This window comes from Oryctolagus cuniculus, chromosome 6, assembly GCF_964237555.1.
Source record: "Oryctolagus cuniculus chromosome 6, mOryCun1.1, whole genome shotgun sequence".
Taxonomy (NCBI): domain Eukaryota; kingdom Metazoa; phylum Chordata; class Mammalia; order Lagomorpha; family Leporidae; genus Oryctolagus; species Oryctolagus cuniculus.
Genome location: NC_091437.1, coordinates 104,414,207 through 104,430,659, shown reverse-complemented (window position 1 = coordinate 104,430,659; position 16,453 = coordinate 104,414,207). Strand labels below are relative to the sequence as shown.

Below are 16,453 nucleotides of genomic sequence, written 5' to 3'. Positions count from 1 at the left end.
ATGGAAAAACTAAACCCCTCCTACGTGGGTACCCAGCCCTCTGTCAAGCCTCCCAGTGAGATTCAAAGTCAGCGGGAAATGCACATTTCTCCCTCTGGTAAAATCCCTTGATCAGGTGTGCTGGTGAGAGCTGCCATAGCCTCTATTGGCATCCAGATGGCTCCTTCTCCCCACCAATTGCCAGGCCACCTTTTTGGGAGATGGGGGGAGAGAAATGTTCTTTTCCTTTACTGGATTAGATGGTTACCCTGCACCCCGCTAGGACTCCAGGCGGGACTCATAGTCATTGTGGTCCTCAGGTAATATCACCAGTGGCAAGGGATGTCACAGTCTGCTCAGCTGGCATCTCCTCCAGGGCCCAGCTGCAGGAGCTAGAGTGGTTCCCTGCTTGCTGTTGTGTGTCAACACTTTCCACACTGCTCCACAGCATCTCTCTTCTTTAGGTAGAATTTCCACTGCCAATTTCTCTCCAACTCTCCCCTGGGAATGCACTTCCTTCACTTTCCCCTAGTCAAAATAAGCTTGTCTTTTCCCTATTCAGCCATCTTGAAATCTACAAAGAGCTCAAGAAACTAAACAACTACAAAAGAAACAATCCACCTAAGAAATGGGCAAAGGACTTCATCAGGCATTCTTTCAAGAGAGGAAATTCAAATGGCCAATAGACACATGAAAAAATGCTCAGGATCACAAGCCATTAGGGAAATGCAAATCAAAATCAGTTAGGTGCCAGTGCCGCTGCTCACTAGGCTAATCCTCCTCCTTGCGGCGCCTGCACACCGGGTTCTAGTCCCGGTCAGGGCGCCGGATTCTGTCCCGGTTGCCCCTCTTCCAGGCCAGCTCTCTGCTGTGGCCAGGGAGTGCAGTGGAGGATGGCCCAAGTACTTGGGCCCTGCACCCCATGGGAAACCAGGATAAGTACCTGGCTCCTGCCATCGGCAGCGCGGTGCGCCGGCTGCAGTGCGCCGGCCGCAGCGCGCAGGCCGCGGCGGCCATTGGAGGGTGAACCAACAGCAAAGGAAGACCTTTCTCTCTGTCTCTCTCTCTCTCACTGTCCCCTCTGCCTGTCAAAAAAAAAAAAAAAAAAAAAAAAAATTCAGGTTTCTCCTCTCCCCAGTTAGAAAGGCGCTCATATAGAAATCAGCAAACAACAAATGCTGGCGAGGATGTGGGGGAAAAGAATACTCTAATCCAATATTGGTGGGAATGTAAACTAGTACACCATTTTGGAAGACTGTGGAGATTCCTCAGAGATCTGAAAACAGATCTATCGTATGAACCAGCCATTTTACTCTTGGGAATTTATCCACAGGAAAAAAATCAGCACATTAAAAGATTCTCACAGAATTCTTTTTTTTTTTTTTGATTCTTTTTCTCCTCTTTATTTATTTATTTATTTATTTTATAACTTTTATTTAATGAATATAAATTTCCAAAGTACAGCTTATGGATTACAATGGCTTCCCCCCATAACGTCCCTCCCACCTGCAACCCTCCCCTTATCCACTCCCTCTCCCCTTCCATTCACATCAAGATTCATTTTCGTTTCTCTTTATATACAGAAGATCAGTTTAGCATACATTAAGTAAAGATTTCAACAGTTTGCTCCCACACAGAAACATAAAGTGAAAAATACTGTTTGAGTACTAGTTACAGCATTAAATCTCAATGTACAGCACACTAAGGACAGAGCTCCTACATGAGGAGTAAGTGCACAGTGACTCCTGTTGTTGACTTAACAAATTGACACTCTTGTTTATGGCATCAGTAATCACCCTAGGCTCTTGTCATGAGCTGCCAAGGCTATGGAAGCCCCCTGAGTTCACTGACTCTGATCATATTTAGACAAGGCCATGGTCAAAGTGGAAGTTCTCTCCTCTCTTCAGAGAAAGGTACCTCCTTCTTTGATGACCCATTCTTTCCACTGGGATCTCACTCACGGAGATCTTTCATTTAGTTTGCCCCCCCCCCCCCCAGAGTGTCTTGGCTTTCCATGCCAGAAATACTCTCATGGGCATTTCAGCCGGATCCGCATGCCTTAAGGGCTGATACAGAATTCTTTTTTTAAAAAATTTATTTTTTATTTGAAAAAAATACACAGAAAGAGAAAGAGAGGCAGAGAGAGAGAGGTCTTCCATCTGCTGGTTTGCTCCCCAGTTGGCCACAGTGGCCTGAGCTTCCCTGATCCCGAACCAGGAGCCAGGAGCCAGGAGCCAGGAGCTTCCTCCAAGTCTTTCCATGCAGGTGCAGGGGCCCAAGGACTTGGGCCATCTTCTACTGCTTTCCCGGGCCACAGCAGAGAGCTGGATTGGAAGTGGAGCAGCAGGGACTTTAACCAGTGCCCATTTGGGATGTCGACACTGCAGGCAGTGTCTTTACCTCTATGCCACAGTGCCAGCCCCCTCACAGAATTCTAACAAGGAGAACGCCAGCAACCATGGAGTGGGTAGGGCAAAGATCAGGAACTGAAGAGCTACCCAGGGCTGCTGCATTTATTTGCTTCCAGCTCAATAATGCAGCCCAGACATGTGATGTATTCTTGGTCTCTCAATTCCAAATTCCCAGGAGAATCTGATCGCCTGAATTGAATCACATGCCCACTATGGAACTAGTAACCATTAGACAAGAGGAAAGTTTGCATGGTTCCAGAGTGACTGATGAGTGACCTCTATGAAGGAGTAGGTCCTCTGAAAGAAAGACACAAAGTTGGCAGATAATCCATTGTCCATGCTAGCACTGTGCTTGATTGCAGTTACAATAACCATAACACACCCTTATCTATGAGGCCAAGGGTCATTACAATATGCTGAATCATTCCCCACCAAAACTCATATGTTGAAAGTCCTAGCTTTAGTACCTTAAGAAATTACCTTATTTGGAAATAGGATCTTAGATAGATATTCAAGTTAAAATGAAATCATTATGATGATCAACACGGCTGATGTTCTTTTAAAAGGAGGACATTTATACACAGATATGCACAGAGGGAAGCAAATATGGAGACACAGGGAGAGCACATGAAGATAGTCATCTATAGGCTAAGGAGGGGAACCTAGAACAGATCTTTCCCTTAGAGCTCTCAGAAAGAACCAACTCTGACAACATCTCAGTTTTAGACTCCCAGCCTCCAAAACTGTGAGACATTGTATATATTTTACTTCTAGTAGTCTAAGATTAATTAATTTGATAATGGGAAATGTTATAACAAAGCCATTTTAAGCGTTACTACTTTCACAATGATACATTAGAGAGGCAGAAAGAAACCGGACATCTTCAACTCACAGTGGCAAGACAGCTAAAGTTCATAGTACCACTTGCTTTAAAGCTTAATTATTTTTTCAACTCTGTTATAATTGATTTTCCTCTTATTTCTTAGAACTTTTCTGTTCTTTCAAGTGAAGAGTTCAACAGTCCAATGATTAATAGAAATATTTTTAACATTCACGGAACTTAACAATATCCTTTTATTACATTATACAGAAGTACACTAAAACACATTTAAGACAAAACTACCATTCCCCATTAACTCTAGCTTGGGGCTATTTATGATAACTTGGTGAACACTGAAGATTGGATATCAGCATCACAGAGCTAGTTTGTGTATACACATACACACACACACACACACACACACACGGAATGTACTTGATCTAATTTAACTGCACTTACTGACCTGCGACATGTTTCTACTGTTGTAATAGTAAAACAGGAGCCCTTTCATCTCCACGCCAGATAAAGATTCAATTATTGAGTCTGTTACGCTTGACATTATAGAGATTGCCTGAGAGATTTTTATGGGAGATTTTTGTGTGGCCACTCCCTTGAAATCCACAGTGAAACTTGATCTTGCACAGTGGGTTTCCACCACTATGTCTTCACAAAAGCTCAGATAACTATAATGTAGTTTCACTGGTTGCTCAGTTGAATTTAAACCAGAAACAAATATGATATTTTCAGAAAAAAAATTATAACTACATTCACTGTACTAGTCCACTTTTTTTGAACTGACATAAAAAAGTATGAAACTAAAGTAACATGCATTCTTACATGGTTAAACTATTTAAAGTTCTTTGTGTAAAAGTCCACTTAGTATTGAGTAAATTAATTAATGCCATTCAACAATTGAGCTAATATTTGTCTAGCATTGTAAAAATAGCTCCTGTATTTTCTCCTCATTTTTCTTCTCTATTAAATAATACTTAATACCTAGTACAGACATCGACAGAAAGACTTGACAAAGCAGTTGCTCTGCCAAAGCTCCCCTCATACTCAAAGCTTCTCTAGAGCTGATAATGTGCAAAAAAGAAACCCTCTCAGGTTAGCTTATATAAATAATTTGACTCATTATACTCAATGTCGCTAGCCCTTTATTTGTAATGTTTAGAGTTTACACATTATAGAGAGCATATATTAATTTCAAATTGGTATTTAATCAATTGCCTTTTTACATCAGAACTCCATGTTCAAACTTCAGATGTTTCTGAAATTCTGATGTATTTTCCTTTTATTCCTTATATTTGAAGGTTCTTGCTAAAAATCTTAACAGTAGTTGGACATATTTAGGGTCTATAGTGCAATGCTTCAATCCATTTGTACAGCGTGCACTGATTAAATCAGAGAAGTCAACATGTCCCTTTCTTTGGCACAACTTTGTGATTGAAACTTAGAGCTCTTTTATTCTATTTTCTCATAAAATACACAATGGGTTATTGTGAATTATAGTCGCCCCACTATGCTACATGACACAAAGGAAGTATTCCCTCCATCAAGCTCTGGTTTGGTTCCCCTTTCAGCTTCTTCCTGGATTCATCTTTTTCTCTTCTCCTTTCTTCACCACTCCCTTTACTCAGTACAATTTGTGATTCCCTTCTACTTTAAAAATGTTTGGGTTTTTTTGATTCTTAGTGCCTATCCATAATGAGATTACCTTGTTTCTTGCTCACCTGTGTTAATACAGTAGCTGCCTAACTGGTCTTTTCTTTTTGTATTTTCCAAAGAAATTCAATATTCTGTCTACCAACTAGAGTGGTCTTTATAAAAGGAATATGTGGCCCTTCCATTCTCTAAAAGTGCTGCATGGTTTGCCAATGCCTAAGGAATAAAGTCCACACTCTGTGGCATGGTATTCCATGATTTAAATTCTGGTCTGTTTGATTCTAATGCCCTGAAACTCCAATTCAATCTTCTTACGCCTCTACAGCTTCAAACTATTCACTGAGATATGACCTTCCACATCTTCAAATAGTTGTTGATGCCATTTTAAAAGTTAGAATGTATATATATGATGAGTCTCAAAAAGTTCATGGAAAATACATATTGTGAAGAAATGAGGTAAACACATATTTTAAATCTATTGACCACAAATCTTTTAAGTGCTGTCATCATTCATTGATATTTATTATAATATAAATATTTCTAGTATTATAGAAAAGTATGTCAAAATGCAGCAAATAAACCAACATTTTCCTACTAGATTGTAATTCTAGCCTTATTAAAAATGAAATTCCTCATACAGTTTTGATTGTAAATTTGGAGTCTTTAATCTTAACCACTCATCTATTCAATAAAAAACAGTTCTGTTGAAATTTATTCCTCCTACTAAATGGTGATTCCTTAATATGTGCATTTTTATATTTACTGTGTAATGTAGTAAATGATATTCAACATGTACCAATTATGTGTTTGTGTGATCATTTGTTTTCTCCATTAGACTGCAAGATCAATAGGATCAGAAAATGTTCCCTTTTGCTTCCACTGTATCCTCCCAGCAAAGGACCATCAGGAACACTATGGATATTTAAAAATGTGTTTGAAAAATCATGACTGAATGCACATTCAAATTCCTGAATTCTCAAAGTGTGAGACCAAACATCAAAATCATTATAGTATAGACATTTCACTCCTTTATATTTAAAAAAATGACAAAGGAATTTTAAATACTCGCTTTGTTCATATACTTTAGTGTTTGCTACTACTGATAAATACAGATCATCTATGCATATAAGTGACAGAAGATTCAAAGTCTACAAAGGAAATACCACTCTGTGTCCAGGAAACTATTTACAATAAAGACTCAAGATTGAGGATTTTCAAAACACCCTTCCTCTCACTGCCAAAATGTTCTGTATTTTCTGTCTACAGGTCCTATGATAACACTTTATTGTGAAAAGAAAGAGTAGCTATTTTTAGACAACCAACAGTTAACTGGATTTTCTCTTTAATAATAAGAATAATTTAAATTATACTAACAAAAGAGGTTTCTGGATAGAATATCACAACCTATAGGAAGCATTTTCTTTAAGAATAAATGCTAACACCATTTATCTATGCCATAAATCTCTGGAGTTCCACCTAATAGGAAGGGCAAATATATCCATGTGCTTTTTAAATGAGATCTTTCTGTGATTGTTGGATACTCTTCAGCACTCTGCTTCAATAAAATCTTTACAGTGGAAGATGTTAAAATCAACAAACACAATAAAAATTGAAACAAGTTTTACCTTTAAAATCTAGGTAAATATTTAACCTATGATTCTCAACCCACAGGTGATATTTTTTAGACAACTTTGTACGAAATTCTAATAATGAAAAAATAGAAATATGCTGAATGAATAGATGAATGAATGAATCAATCAATGAATCAATTATCTGATGATTAATCAGGTTGTCAATGAATTCAAGGCCTCCATTATCTGCAAACAAACATTTCAATTTATTACACTTCTTCCTTTGCTGACATTTGGGTGCCTTTCATTTCCATTTCTGTCAGTGGCAAGCCTTCCTGTCCTTTGCGGTATATCTGAAAGTCAGTCTGACAAAGTGATGAAGCCTCAAGTTCTGCATTCAAGACAAATCTAGTTTCACACCCGGTAAGTCACTTTGAAATGATAGGAGCGGCCGGCGCCGTGGCTCACTAGGCTAATCCTCCGCCTTGCGGCGCCGGCACACCAGGTTCTAGTCCCGGTCAGGGCGCCGGATTCTGTCCCGGTTGCCCCTCTTCCAGGCCAGCTCTCTGCTGTGGCCAGGGAGTGCAGTGGAGGATGGCCCAAGTGCTTGGCCCCTGCACCCTATGGGAGACCAGGAGAAGCACCTGGCTCCTGCCTTCAGATCAGCGCAGTGCACCAGCCGCAGCATGCTGGCCGCGGTAAAGGAAGACCTTTCTCTTTGTCTCTCTCTCTCTCACTGTCAACTCTGCCTGTCAAAAATTAAAAAATTAAAAAAAATTAAAAGAATTAAAAAAAGAAATGATAGGAGCTTGAGGAAATTTTCTACAGTTAAAATTTTCAATCTATGAAACACAGATAATATTGATGTTGATCTGATTGGTTTGTGTTTAAAGGATAATAAATGTAAAATACTTATGACAAAGTTAAATTCTCAATATATATAATTAGCAATATTGGTGGGTGGCATTGACTTCATGAAAACTTCCTTGAAAATCATATCTACCAAACACATTGAAGTTACTAAAGATGTTTGTAGCTTAGAGTCAAATGGAGGACAGCTTCAAAATTCATATCTTAGGCCACACTAAAAACAAATAATCAAATCAATCTCTGTGGTCCAAAGGTAAAACAGACACACCTGTAATAGTTGAAGTTCCTTAGGTTATCACAATGTCACAAATTTGGAAACTATAGCAACCGTGTCTTCCCAAACTACTTGATCAGAAGATTACCTGGACTGTTAAATCATTGAAAGAGCCTCTACCTCAGAGCTCAGAATCTGAGTCTTCATGACACTGACACATGAATACACATTTTTTACACAACTTAGGTAAATCCCATGGTCAAGAAGTGTGGAAGCATGCGATTGTCAATTTGCATGAGTTTCCATATGAGGTGCTCTTAATCATTTATAATCCATTCTTCAGTGCAAGAACAATGTCTCTTTCAACTTTATGTTTTCTAAGATACTACTTGCATGTATTGGGCATGCAATGAATTGAGATTGAATTGAATTAAGTAAAATAAAAGTGGAGTAAATATGATAAATGAAATTTTAATTAAACCATTTCTAATTTGTACTAAAAGGTAGCGGAGGACAATTAGTATCAAAAGAACAAACATGTGTACCCAGACTTGACATCTGAAAAGTGTTGGCATCATCTCAGCCTTGTCACCGCTAAGTCTCCACATCTTGGAAGCTCATTTTGCTTTGGAGGACCTCAGTTTCTTTCCACGTCTAGCGTGGTGCATATGCATTTAAGTCCTTTAAAATTGATCCTTATCCAGTGCCAGGCCAAGTATGAATGAGGAGAAGGTGAAGCTGTGTTTTCCTATTTTAAAGTACATCTCTTAAGTATGCATTCTAGAAAAAAATTCATCGCTTTTCTATTGCCAGCCTTTCAGGTTTGTGTTGCTCTTCAGTGACTGCAGATGAAATGCGCTGAGCCCCAGTGCCATCGCCCTTCCCATCGGAGAGCAGCCTGTATCACTGCATTCTGCCAGTCTCACATATGTCCAAGCTTATTTTTATTCAGCGCCTTCGCGCTCACTGTCTGGTTTGTGATTTATGTGTCTGCTTTCTGTTTCCTGCCAGAACGTTTACTCCTCACCGGTCGGTCATTTTTCATCACTACAGATACACAGTCATCACCCTCATTGGTAAACCTCCCACCAAACCAAATGAAAAAATACTCTTTTTGCTGCTGTATTTAACTCTATCTCTTCTTACTTCTCAGTGAAGCTAGTTTTAAGATGAAAATGACCAGAATGAGAGAACAGATATAGGATGGTAAGTCTCCGGTCTTCCTACTCACAAATTATAACAGAATCAACCTCCAAAAAGACAGAATAAGTAACAATAAACTATTAAAGTATTTTTCATGGGTTATGCAGAAGAAAAACACATGATGTAATAAACTTACAAGAATAACTATAACTTCATCCACGTGAGAGACAATGTACATGTTAATATGTACAGCTTTTATGGTCAGTTGCTTTAAGTACAATTGTTACTGTTTCTATTACTTTTCAGAAAATGGCATATGCTGCAGTGGGCATTTGGCTCAGTAATTAAGACACCGCTTGGGACACTTACATCATATTTCAGAGATCTTGTGTTCTAGTCCTGGCTGTGCTTCTGACCCAGCTTCCACTAACGTGCACCCCAGGAGGTAACAGCTGATGGCCCAGGTAGTTGGGTCTCTGCCACCCACATGAGAGAATCAGGCATATTTTCAGATTCCTGGCTTCAGTCTGGCCCAGTCTCAGCTCTTATGAAGATTTGGGAATGAACACAAAGAAGGTCTCTCTCTCTCTCTCTCTCTCTCTCTCTCTCTCTTTCTCCCTCAGTTTCAAATAAAATTAAAACAAACACATACAAAACTTTTAAGGATGCATATGCTTAAAATGGTTTAATTTTTAGTAATTCGTATAAAAGAGAAAATAATAATGATCAAAATGTAAGTAATATATGGAGTCAGCATATTTTAAAAATACAGAAAAATATAAAACTATTGTGCTGCAAGTACTAAAGAAGAACATACTTTTCTTCACTGCTCTTTTGGGAAAATGTAATTGAAAAGGTTATGGGAAAGTTAAATTTAATGATTAAGTGTAATCTGGTTTTCAAATAATAACCATTTCATTACAACAATTGATAGCCTAAATATTGAGTAGAGATTAAATATGTGTGATAATCCTATAGATCATTCAACTACCCCCAAGTGACAATGAAACACAGACCAGAAAAGTAAATCATAAAAATATTTTATGATTATTCTGTTTCTGTATCCAGATGAAACTAATAGAGTGACTTTTCAGTAGGCCATCTGCAATATGATATGTGCCCTAAATTTGTGTTCAGTGCTGCTAAATCCTGTAGAAGATAAAGCAGAAGACGAAGAGGAGAGAAGAGCAATTCTCATTCCAATTTCTGAAATGCATATGAGGACTCATGACAAAGAATCACAGTTGAAGACACAGAGAACTGTCACAGTACATGATCCTGGGACAGATGGTTCTAATACACCCTGCAACTACTCAACCAACTGAATCCAATTCCTACATCCACATGGGTGCTATTCCTTGGTTGGGGTAATGACTGAGCAGCTGTCCGATATTTCTGTAGTTTTCATTGCTCAAAACTATTTTGAAATACTTATTTTGGAAGTGATATGTATCTTCAATAAAATAATGTTTTGTTCGTGGTATGTCCTAAGATTTTAATCATTTTGGTAATACCTTGTTAGTATATATGTGTGTATGGATAGCAAACTGACTAGGAACATAGAATATGAGTAAAAAAGACATGAGTTTAAATCCTAATTCTACCAGTTCCTGTCTAAGATCTTGAACAAGTTATTTAACCCATGTACAAGTATGCATAAATTCCTTGTTCTCTTTTTACATAATTCTCAGAAAGATTTTGAGGGTTAAATGATTAGGTTCCTAATCATTTATATATGTATATGCATGAATATTATAGACATGTACATTTGACACCCTAGATTTTTGCTATTTTGTTATTATGTAACATATCCTTCTCTTTCAATTTTATTTAAGATATACAAATTCCATGTACTTTATATATGCAGTTTTAGGGACATAGTGAGACTTCCACCCTACCCTTCCTCTTAGCCTTGCTCCCACCCTTCTTCTTCCTCCTTATCCTATTCTTAAGTTTTACAAATATCTGCTTTTAGTTTACTTTATACTCATAAGATTAACCCTATACTAATAAAGTGTTCAATGAACAGTATGAAGATAAAAATACTGTTCCTCTGTGATAGAGACAAGGGTTGTAAATGATCATCCAATCGCAAAATCCATTTCACTCCTATAGATTCCCTTTTAGATACTCTATTAATTACCACAGATCAGGGAGAACATATGGCATTTGTCACTTTGGGACTGGCTTATTTCACTAAGTACAATGGTCTCCAGGTGCATCAATTTTGTTGCAAACCACAGGATTTCATATACACACACATACATATATATATATGAAATTATGGTGCATATATATATATATTTCATATAAGATATATATATACCATAATTTCTTTATCCAGTCTTCAGTTGATGGACATCCTGGTTGATTCCATATCTTAGCTATGAGCTACAATGAATAAGGGGGTACAGATCACCCTATCATATGCTGATTTCATTTCCTTTCGGTAAATTCCCAGGAGTGGGATGGCTTGGTCACGTGGTAGGTCTATATTCAGATTTCTGAGGTATCTCCCTACTGCTTCCCACAGTGGCTGCCCAGTTTATATTCCCACCAACAGTGGATTAAGGTACCTTTTTCCCCACATCCTCTCCATCATTTATTGTTAGTTGATTTCTGTAGGAGAGTCATTCTAATTGTAATGAGGTGAAACCTCATTGTGGTTTTGATTTGCATTCCCAATCAAAATATCAACTATATTCTTCTCAGAGCTAGAAAATGATGCTAATATTTCCATATAAGTTTTATTATTTATATTTATATTTCCATATAAATATTAGCATCATTGGGAATGCTGAATCTGTAAATTGCCTTTGGTAGTATGGACATTTTGATGATATTAATTCTTCTAGTCCACAAACATGCAAGATTTTTCCATTTTTTTGTGCCTTCTTCCATTACTTTCTTTAATGTTTTGTAATTTTCATTGAAGAGGTCTTTCACCTCCTTAGTTAAATATATTCCGAAGTATTGAATTTTTCTTTATCTGTTGTAAATGAGATTGATTTTAGAAGTTCTTTCTCAGCCATGGAATTTTCTGTGTATACAAACGCTATTGATTTTTGTGTGTTAATTTTATTTCCTGCCACTTTACAAAATTCTTCTACGAGTTCCAATGGTCTCTTAGTGGAGTCTTTTGGTCTCCCCATATATAGGAGCATGTCATCTGCAAATAGGGACAGTTTGAATTCCTCCTTTCCAATTTGTATCCCTTTTATATCTATTTATTGCCTAATGGTTCTGGCTAAACTTTCAGGACCAGAAAAGATCTTCACCATCAATATTGTAGTCAAACTTTCATTAGTAAAACATAAAGAAAAGATTCTGAAATGTGCAATAGCGAAACTCCAGCTAGCTTTCATAAGATCCCCAATTAGACTCTCTGCTGACTTCTCATCAGAGTCATCTGATGATGGCCTAAGGGTCTGAGTGCCTGTCACTCACATGGGAGACCTGGATTGAGCTCCAGGTCCTAGGTTTGGCTAGGACCAGACCTGGATTTTATGGCCATTTTGGAATTAAAACAGTGGATATTGTTTACTCTATCACACTCCTTGTTGCTCTGCCTTTCAAGTAAATAAATAAAAAATTTTTTCAAAGGAAAACAAGTGCACAAATGCTAGCTCTTAAAATAAATTCTTTTGAAACCATAGCAATTAAAAAAGGGGTGGACAGATTTTGAGAGGACATTAGTCAGAGTCACATAATTGTCCACTTCAGTCCTAAGCTTGCATTTATCAGATCTACTTCCATCAAAAACTGGCTCTTCTTCTAGAATGGATTCTTCAAAGAAGGAGCAGTCATCACTTTCTTAAAATGTTATTTAAGGTATACAAATTACACATATTTAATATATGCAGATTTAGGATCATAGTGATACTTCCCACCTTATGCTCCCTCCTTCCCACTCTCCTGCCCTTCTTCCTCTTCCCTCTGTTATTCCCACTCTTAATTTTTTTTTTTTTTTTTGGACAGACAGAGTTAGACTGTCAGAGAGGCAGAGAGAAAGGTCTTCCTTTTCCGTTGGTTCACCACCAGATGGCTGCTACGGCCGGCGCGTTGCAGCCGTTGTGCTGCGCCAATCTGAAGGCAGGAGCCAGGTGGCTTTCCTGGTCTCCCATAGGGTGCAGGGCCCAAGCACTTGGACCATCCTCCATGCCTTCCCGGGCCACAGCAGAGAGCTGGACTGGAATAGGAGCAGCCGGGACAGAATCCAGTACCCCCGACCGGAACTAGAACCCAGGGTGCTGGCGCCACAGGCGGAGGATGAGCCTAGTGAGCCGCAGCGCCGGCCTCCCACTCTTAATTTTTGCAAAAATCTGTTTTCAGTTTACTTTATACTTATAAGGTTAACCCTACATAAAGAGTTCAACAAATAGAATGAAGATAAAAACACTGTTCCTCAACAGAAGAAACAAGGACTATAAAAGATCATTGAATCTCGAAGTGTCTATCTCACTCCAATACATTACATTTTAGGTACTCTATTAGTTACCTCAGATATGGGAAAACATATGGTATCTGTCTTTTGGGGACTGGTTTATTTCACTAAGTATAATGGTTTCCAAGTGCGTAAATTTTGTAGTAAAAGACAGGATTTTTTTTTTATTTCTTTCTTTTAAACTGAGTAGAACTCCATAGTGTGTATATATCATAATTTCTTTGCCCAGTCATCAGTCGATGGACATCTGAGTTGATTCCACATCTTAGTTATTGGTATTGAGCTGCTGTAAACATGGTAGTATCGATAACTCTTTATATGCTGTTTTTGTTGTTGTTTGGGTAAATTCCCATGAATGGACAGATAACCATACACGAAGAGGCTGCCAATTGCAGTTAACACCTGATGAAGGTTAAAATAGTTCAGTCATTTTCAAAGATCCGCTGTTTGCTGTAAAGTGTGGGAACAGCATAACTCCCCTGCACCTTGCAAATCTTTCCCAGCGGCCCTCCATTCTGCAGTTTCCCAAAGGAGTTCAGCGTTGGGTTTGGTTCAGTATCCTATCTGTAAGATCTGGCAAGGAGGGAAATTTCCAGAAGCTGCAACTTAACCTTCCTACAGCAATAATTCTAATTTTCTGTGTTAGCCAATACAGAGAATCTGCCAGCTGCCATATATACTCATTACTATTAAACATTCTGAAACTAGACAAATAACCTTGGATGCAATTCACAGAAATGTGGGCAATGTGTGATTCTAACCCAGCATATGTTCCTATTTATTATCGGACTCTTACAAACTTCACATTGTTATTTAGTGTCCCTAAGAATTTGTGTCAATTCAGAAAAATTTAGATTTTTCTTCTTCTTCAATGCATAATTAACTGAAGTCTCTTTTGACAGGGACGGAAGAAGACAGAGGGTAGATGTCTATGGCAGTGTTGCAGGAGATCCAAAACTCTCCTTTAGTCTGTAGGCTCTAGGTCTATGAAACACTTAGCTCTGTGATTAGGGCAGAGGACATGATTCCCATTCAAAATTATTCAAATCAAGGATTTGGCCTCTAACCTGGAAATTTACTTGTTATACGGATAATTTAATGGTTTATTAGGCTGTACATTTACTTCATTTTGAGTAACGTGAAATTGAAGATCTCCATGAGTCAAAACTTCAAATTCAGTGTACAATGCACTGAACATACTCACCTAATCCCTAGCAATAAGTGTAACATTACCTTCATGGGATATTCACGTCAGTGACAGCTTCCATCCACATTGTACCTGGCCTTGTTTCAAGGATGTGGCTGTTTCTCTCACTTGTGTTATTTCTTAATGACTTAGTGATGGGATGGCCCTTTGGGGATCCTTCCTCCTGAAAAAAAAATGTGGTGTGCAAAGGGCTGAATCTCCAGGATAAATCAATTAATTTATGTATTTGAAAGAGTTACAGAGAGGCAGAGGCAGGGAGAGAGAGAGAAAGTCTTCCATCCGCTGACTCATTCCCCAGATGGCCGCAATGGCTGGAGCTTCACCGATCCAAAGCCAGGGGCTTCCTCCAGGTCTCCCACATGGGTGCAGAGGACTTGGGCAATCTTCTACTGCTTTCTCAGGCCATAGCAGAGAGCTGGATCGGAAGAGGAGCAGCCGGAACACTGCAGGCAGCAGCTTTACCCACTATGCCACAGCGCCGGCCCCAATAAATCAATTCTAACTTGCCTGTTTTCCTAAGGCTTTGGATTATTTCCTATTTAATATACCAAGGAAGTTCTTGTATCATAATCTCATTGAGTTACCACTTGAAGTTTTACTCAAGCAAGGGTTTCATGTTAGAGCACTTCCACCTGCTAAACTAGCATATGAAATTCAGACTCTACCGGGTGCACTCATACAAATAAACTTTTCCTTATTCATTCTTACACAGTCTGAAATTTATTTTGGAGTGTGATCTCTTTCCTTACAAGTCACTTTGTACATATCCCCTGGAGCAAGTGCAGAATGAACAATAGTTATAAGATGGTTGGAGTGAAAGGAAGAGGGGTGAGGGAGACAGTGAGATCTTCTGTCTCCTAGTTTATTCGCCCCCAATACCTGGGGCTTGGCCAAGCCAAAGCCAGGAGCCAGGAACTCCATTCTGGTCTCCCACCTTGGTGGTAGAAACCTAAGTACTTGAGCTATCATCTGCTTCCTTCCCAGGTACCTTAGCAGGAACCTGGATCAGAAGCAGAGTAGCCGGGCCTCTAACCAGGCACTCCAATATAGAATGCAAGTATCCCAAGTGGTGGCTTAACCCACTGAAATACAACCTTTGCTAAATGGATTTCATCCTTTAAATAGATCCACTTTCATTGTCCTAATTCACTTACTGTAAAAGTTCTATTAGGTGTATATATGTTCAATTATATTTTCCTTTTGGGTTCTTTTCATTGCCTTGTGAAATATGTATTCTTCTCATTCTATTTGCACCCTTTCTTGTATTTTGCATGTTACAACTGTTCTCCTTCACTATAGTTAATTTTTGGGTGTTTTCATTTTGATTATGAATTGATATTCAGAGGACTTTTAAATTTTTCATTAATATTAATAGAATAGTTTTGGTGTATTCCACAGATACAATTCCAAGAAGGATTTTTTTCTGTGGAATTTTCACTTAGCCTGGGATCCCTCCTAAGAGGGTTTATGTTTTTCTTCCCATATAATTCAGCACCTTGTTCCATGCTATTCATTTTGGTCTTTGTGTTTCATTTTACTTATCTTTCGCTATGTGTGTTATTTTGTTTGCTTTTCTATCAACTTAAGTTCATTTCTCAGCTTGTGGCTCCCTAAACCACAAGAGTAGTGCAGATTTGTACTCCATGCCAATGTGGTTATGCAGTCTCAGTGGAAACCTTTCTGTTCATTGTTTTTTTACCCCCTGAAAGAACTTGTCAACACAAATAAACTTGTATGTCTTCTACCTTTATTTCAAGAATTTTTTCTTTATTGTTGTTTTTGTTTACTTTTTTTTATATCTATGCTTTCGCTTACATTTTCAGCCTTCTGATTTTCAGCTCCACAGGAATTTCATTTCCAACCTCCTTCCACTCGCCTGAGGCCACGGTCTGGTCTCTTGGGAAAGTTTCCTGTTTTTCTGGAACTATTCTGCAGGGAAGTTAGGGATTTCAGTTCTATTTCCCAATCACTTGTCTAACTCTTTGTTTTTTACCCCCAAAGATACCCTTGCATTATAGTGAACACACTAAAAATGATTTGTTATATTTATCCACATAGAAATGTGCATTGTAATGAGGTTTTCCATAGCCTGTATTATGCATTATTGCCAGAAAAAGAAATGCTGATAT

At 38.4% G+C, this 16,453-nt stretch overlaps 1 long non-coding RNA gene across 6 annotated transcripts in view; it reads right to left on the bottom strand.

Annotated features, from left to right (window-relative positions):
- Positions 1–1,554: 1,554 nt before the first annotated feature.
- Positions 1,555–16,453, bottom strand: part of LOC103348070 (uncharacterized) — a 61,515-nt gene continuing 46,616 nt past the window's right edge. For 2 of the 6 annotated variants that reach the window (XR_007918637.2, XR_007918635.2), the window contains one exon: positions 1,555–14,487. This is a non-coding gene — a long non-coding RNA (uncharacterized lncRNA). The remainder of the gene's footprint in view (positions 14,488–16,453) is intronic. The other 4 variants (XR_011389147.1, XR_011389148.1, XR_011389149.1 and 1 more) reach the window with 4 other exon arrangements.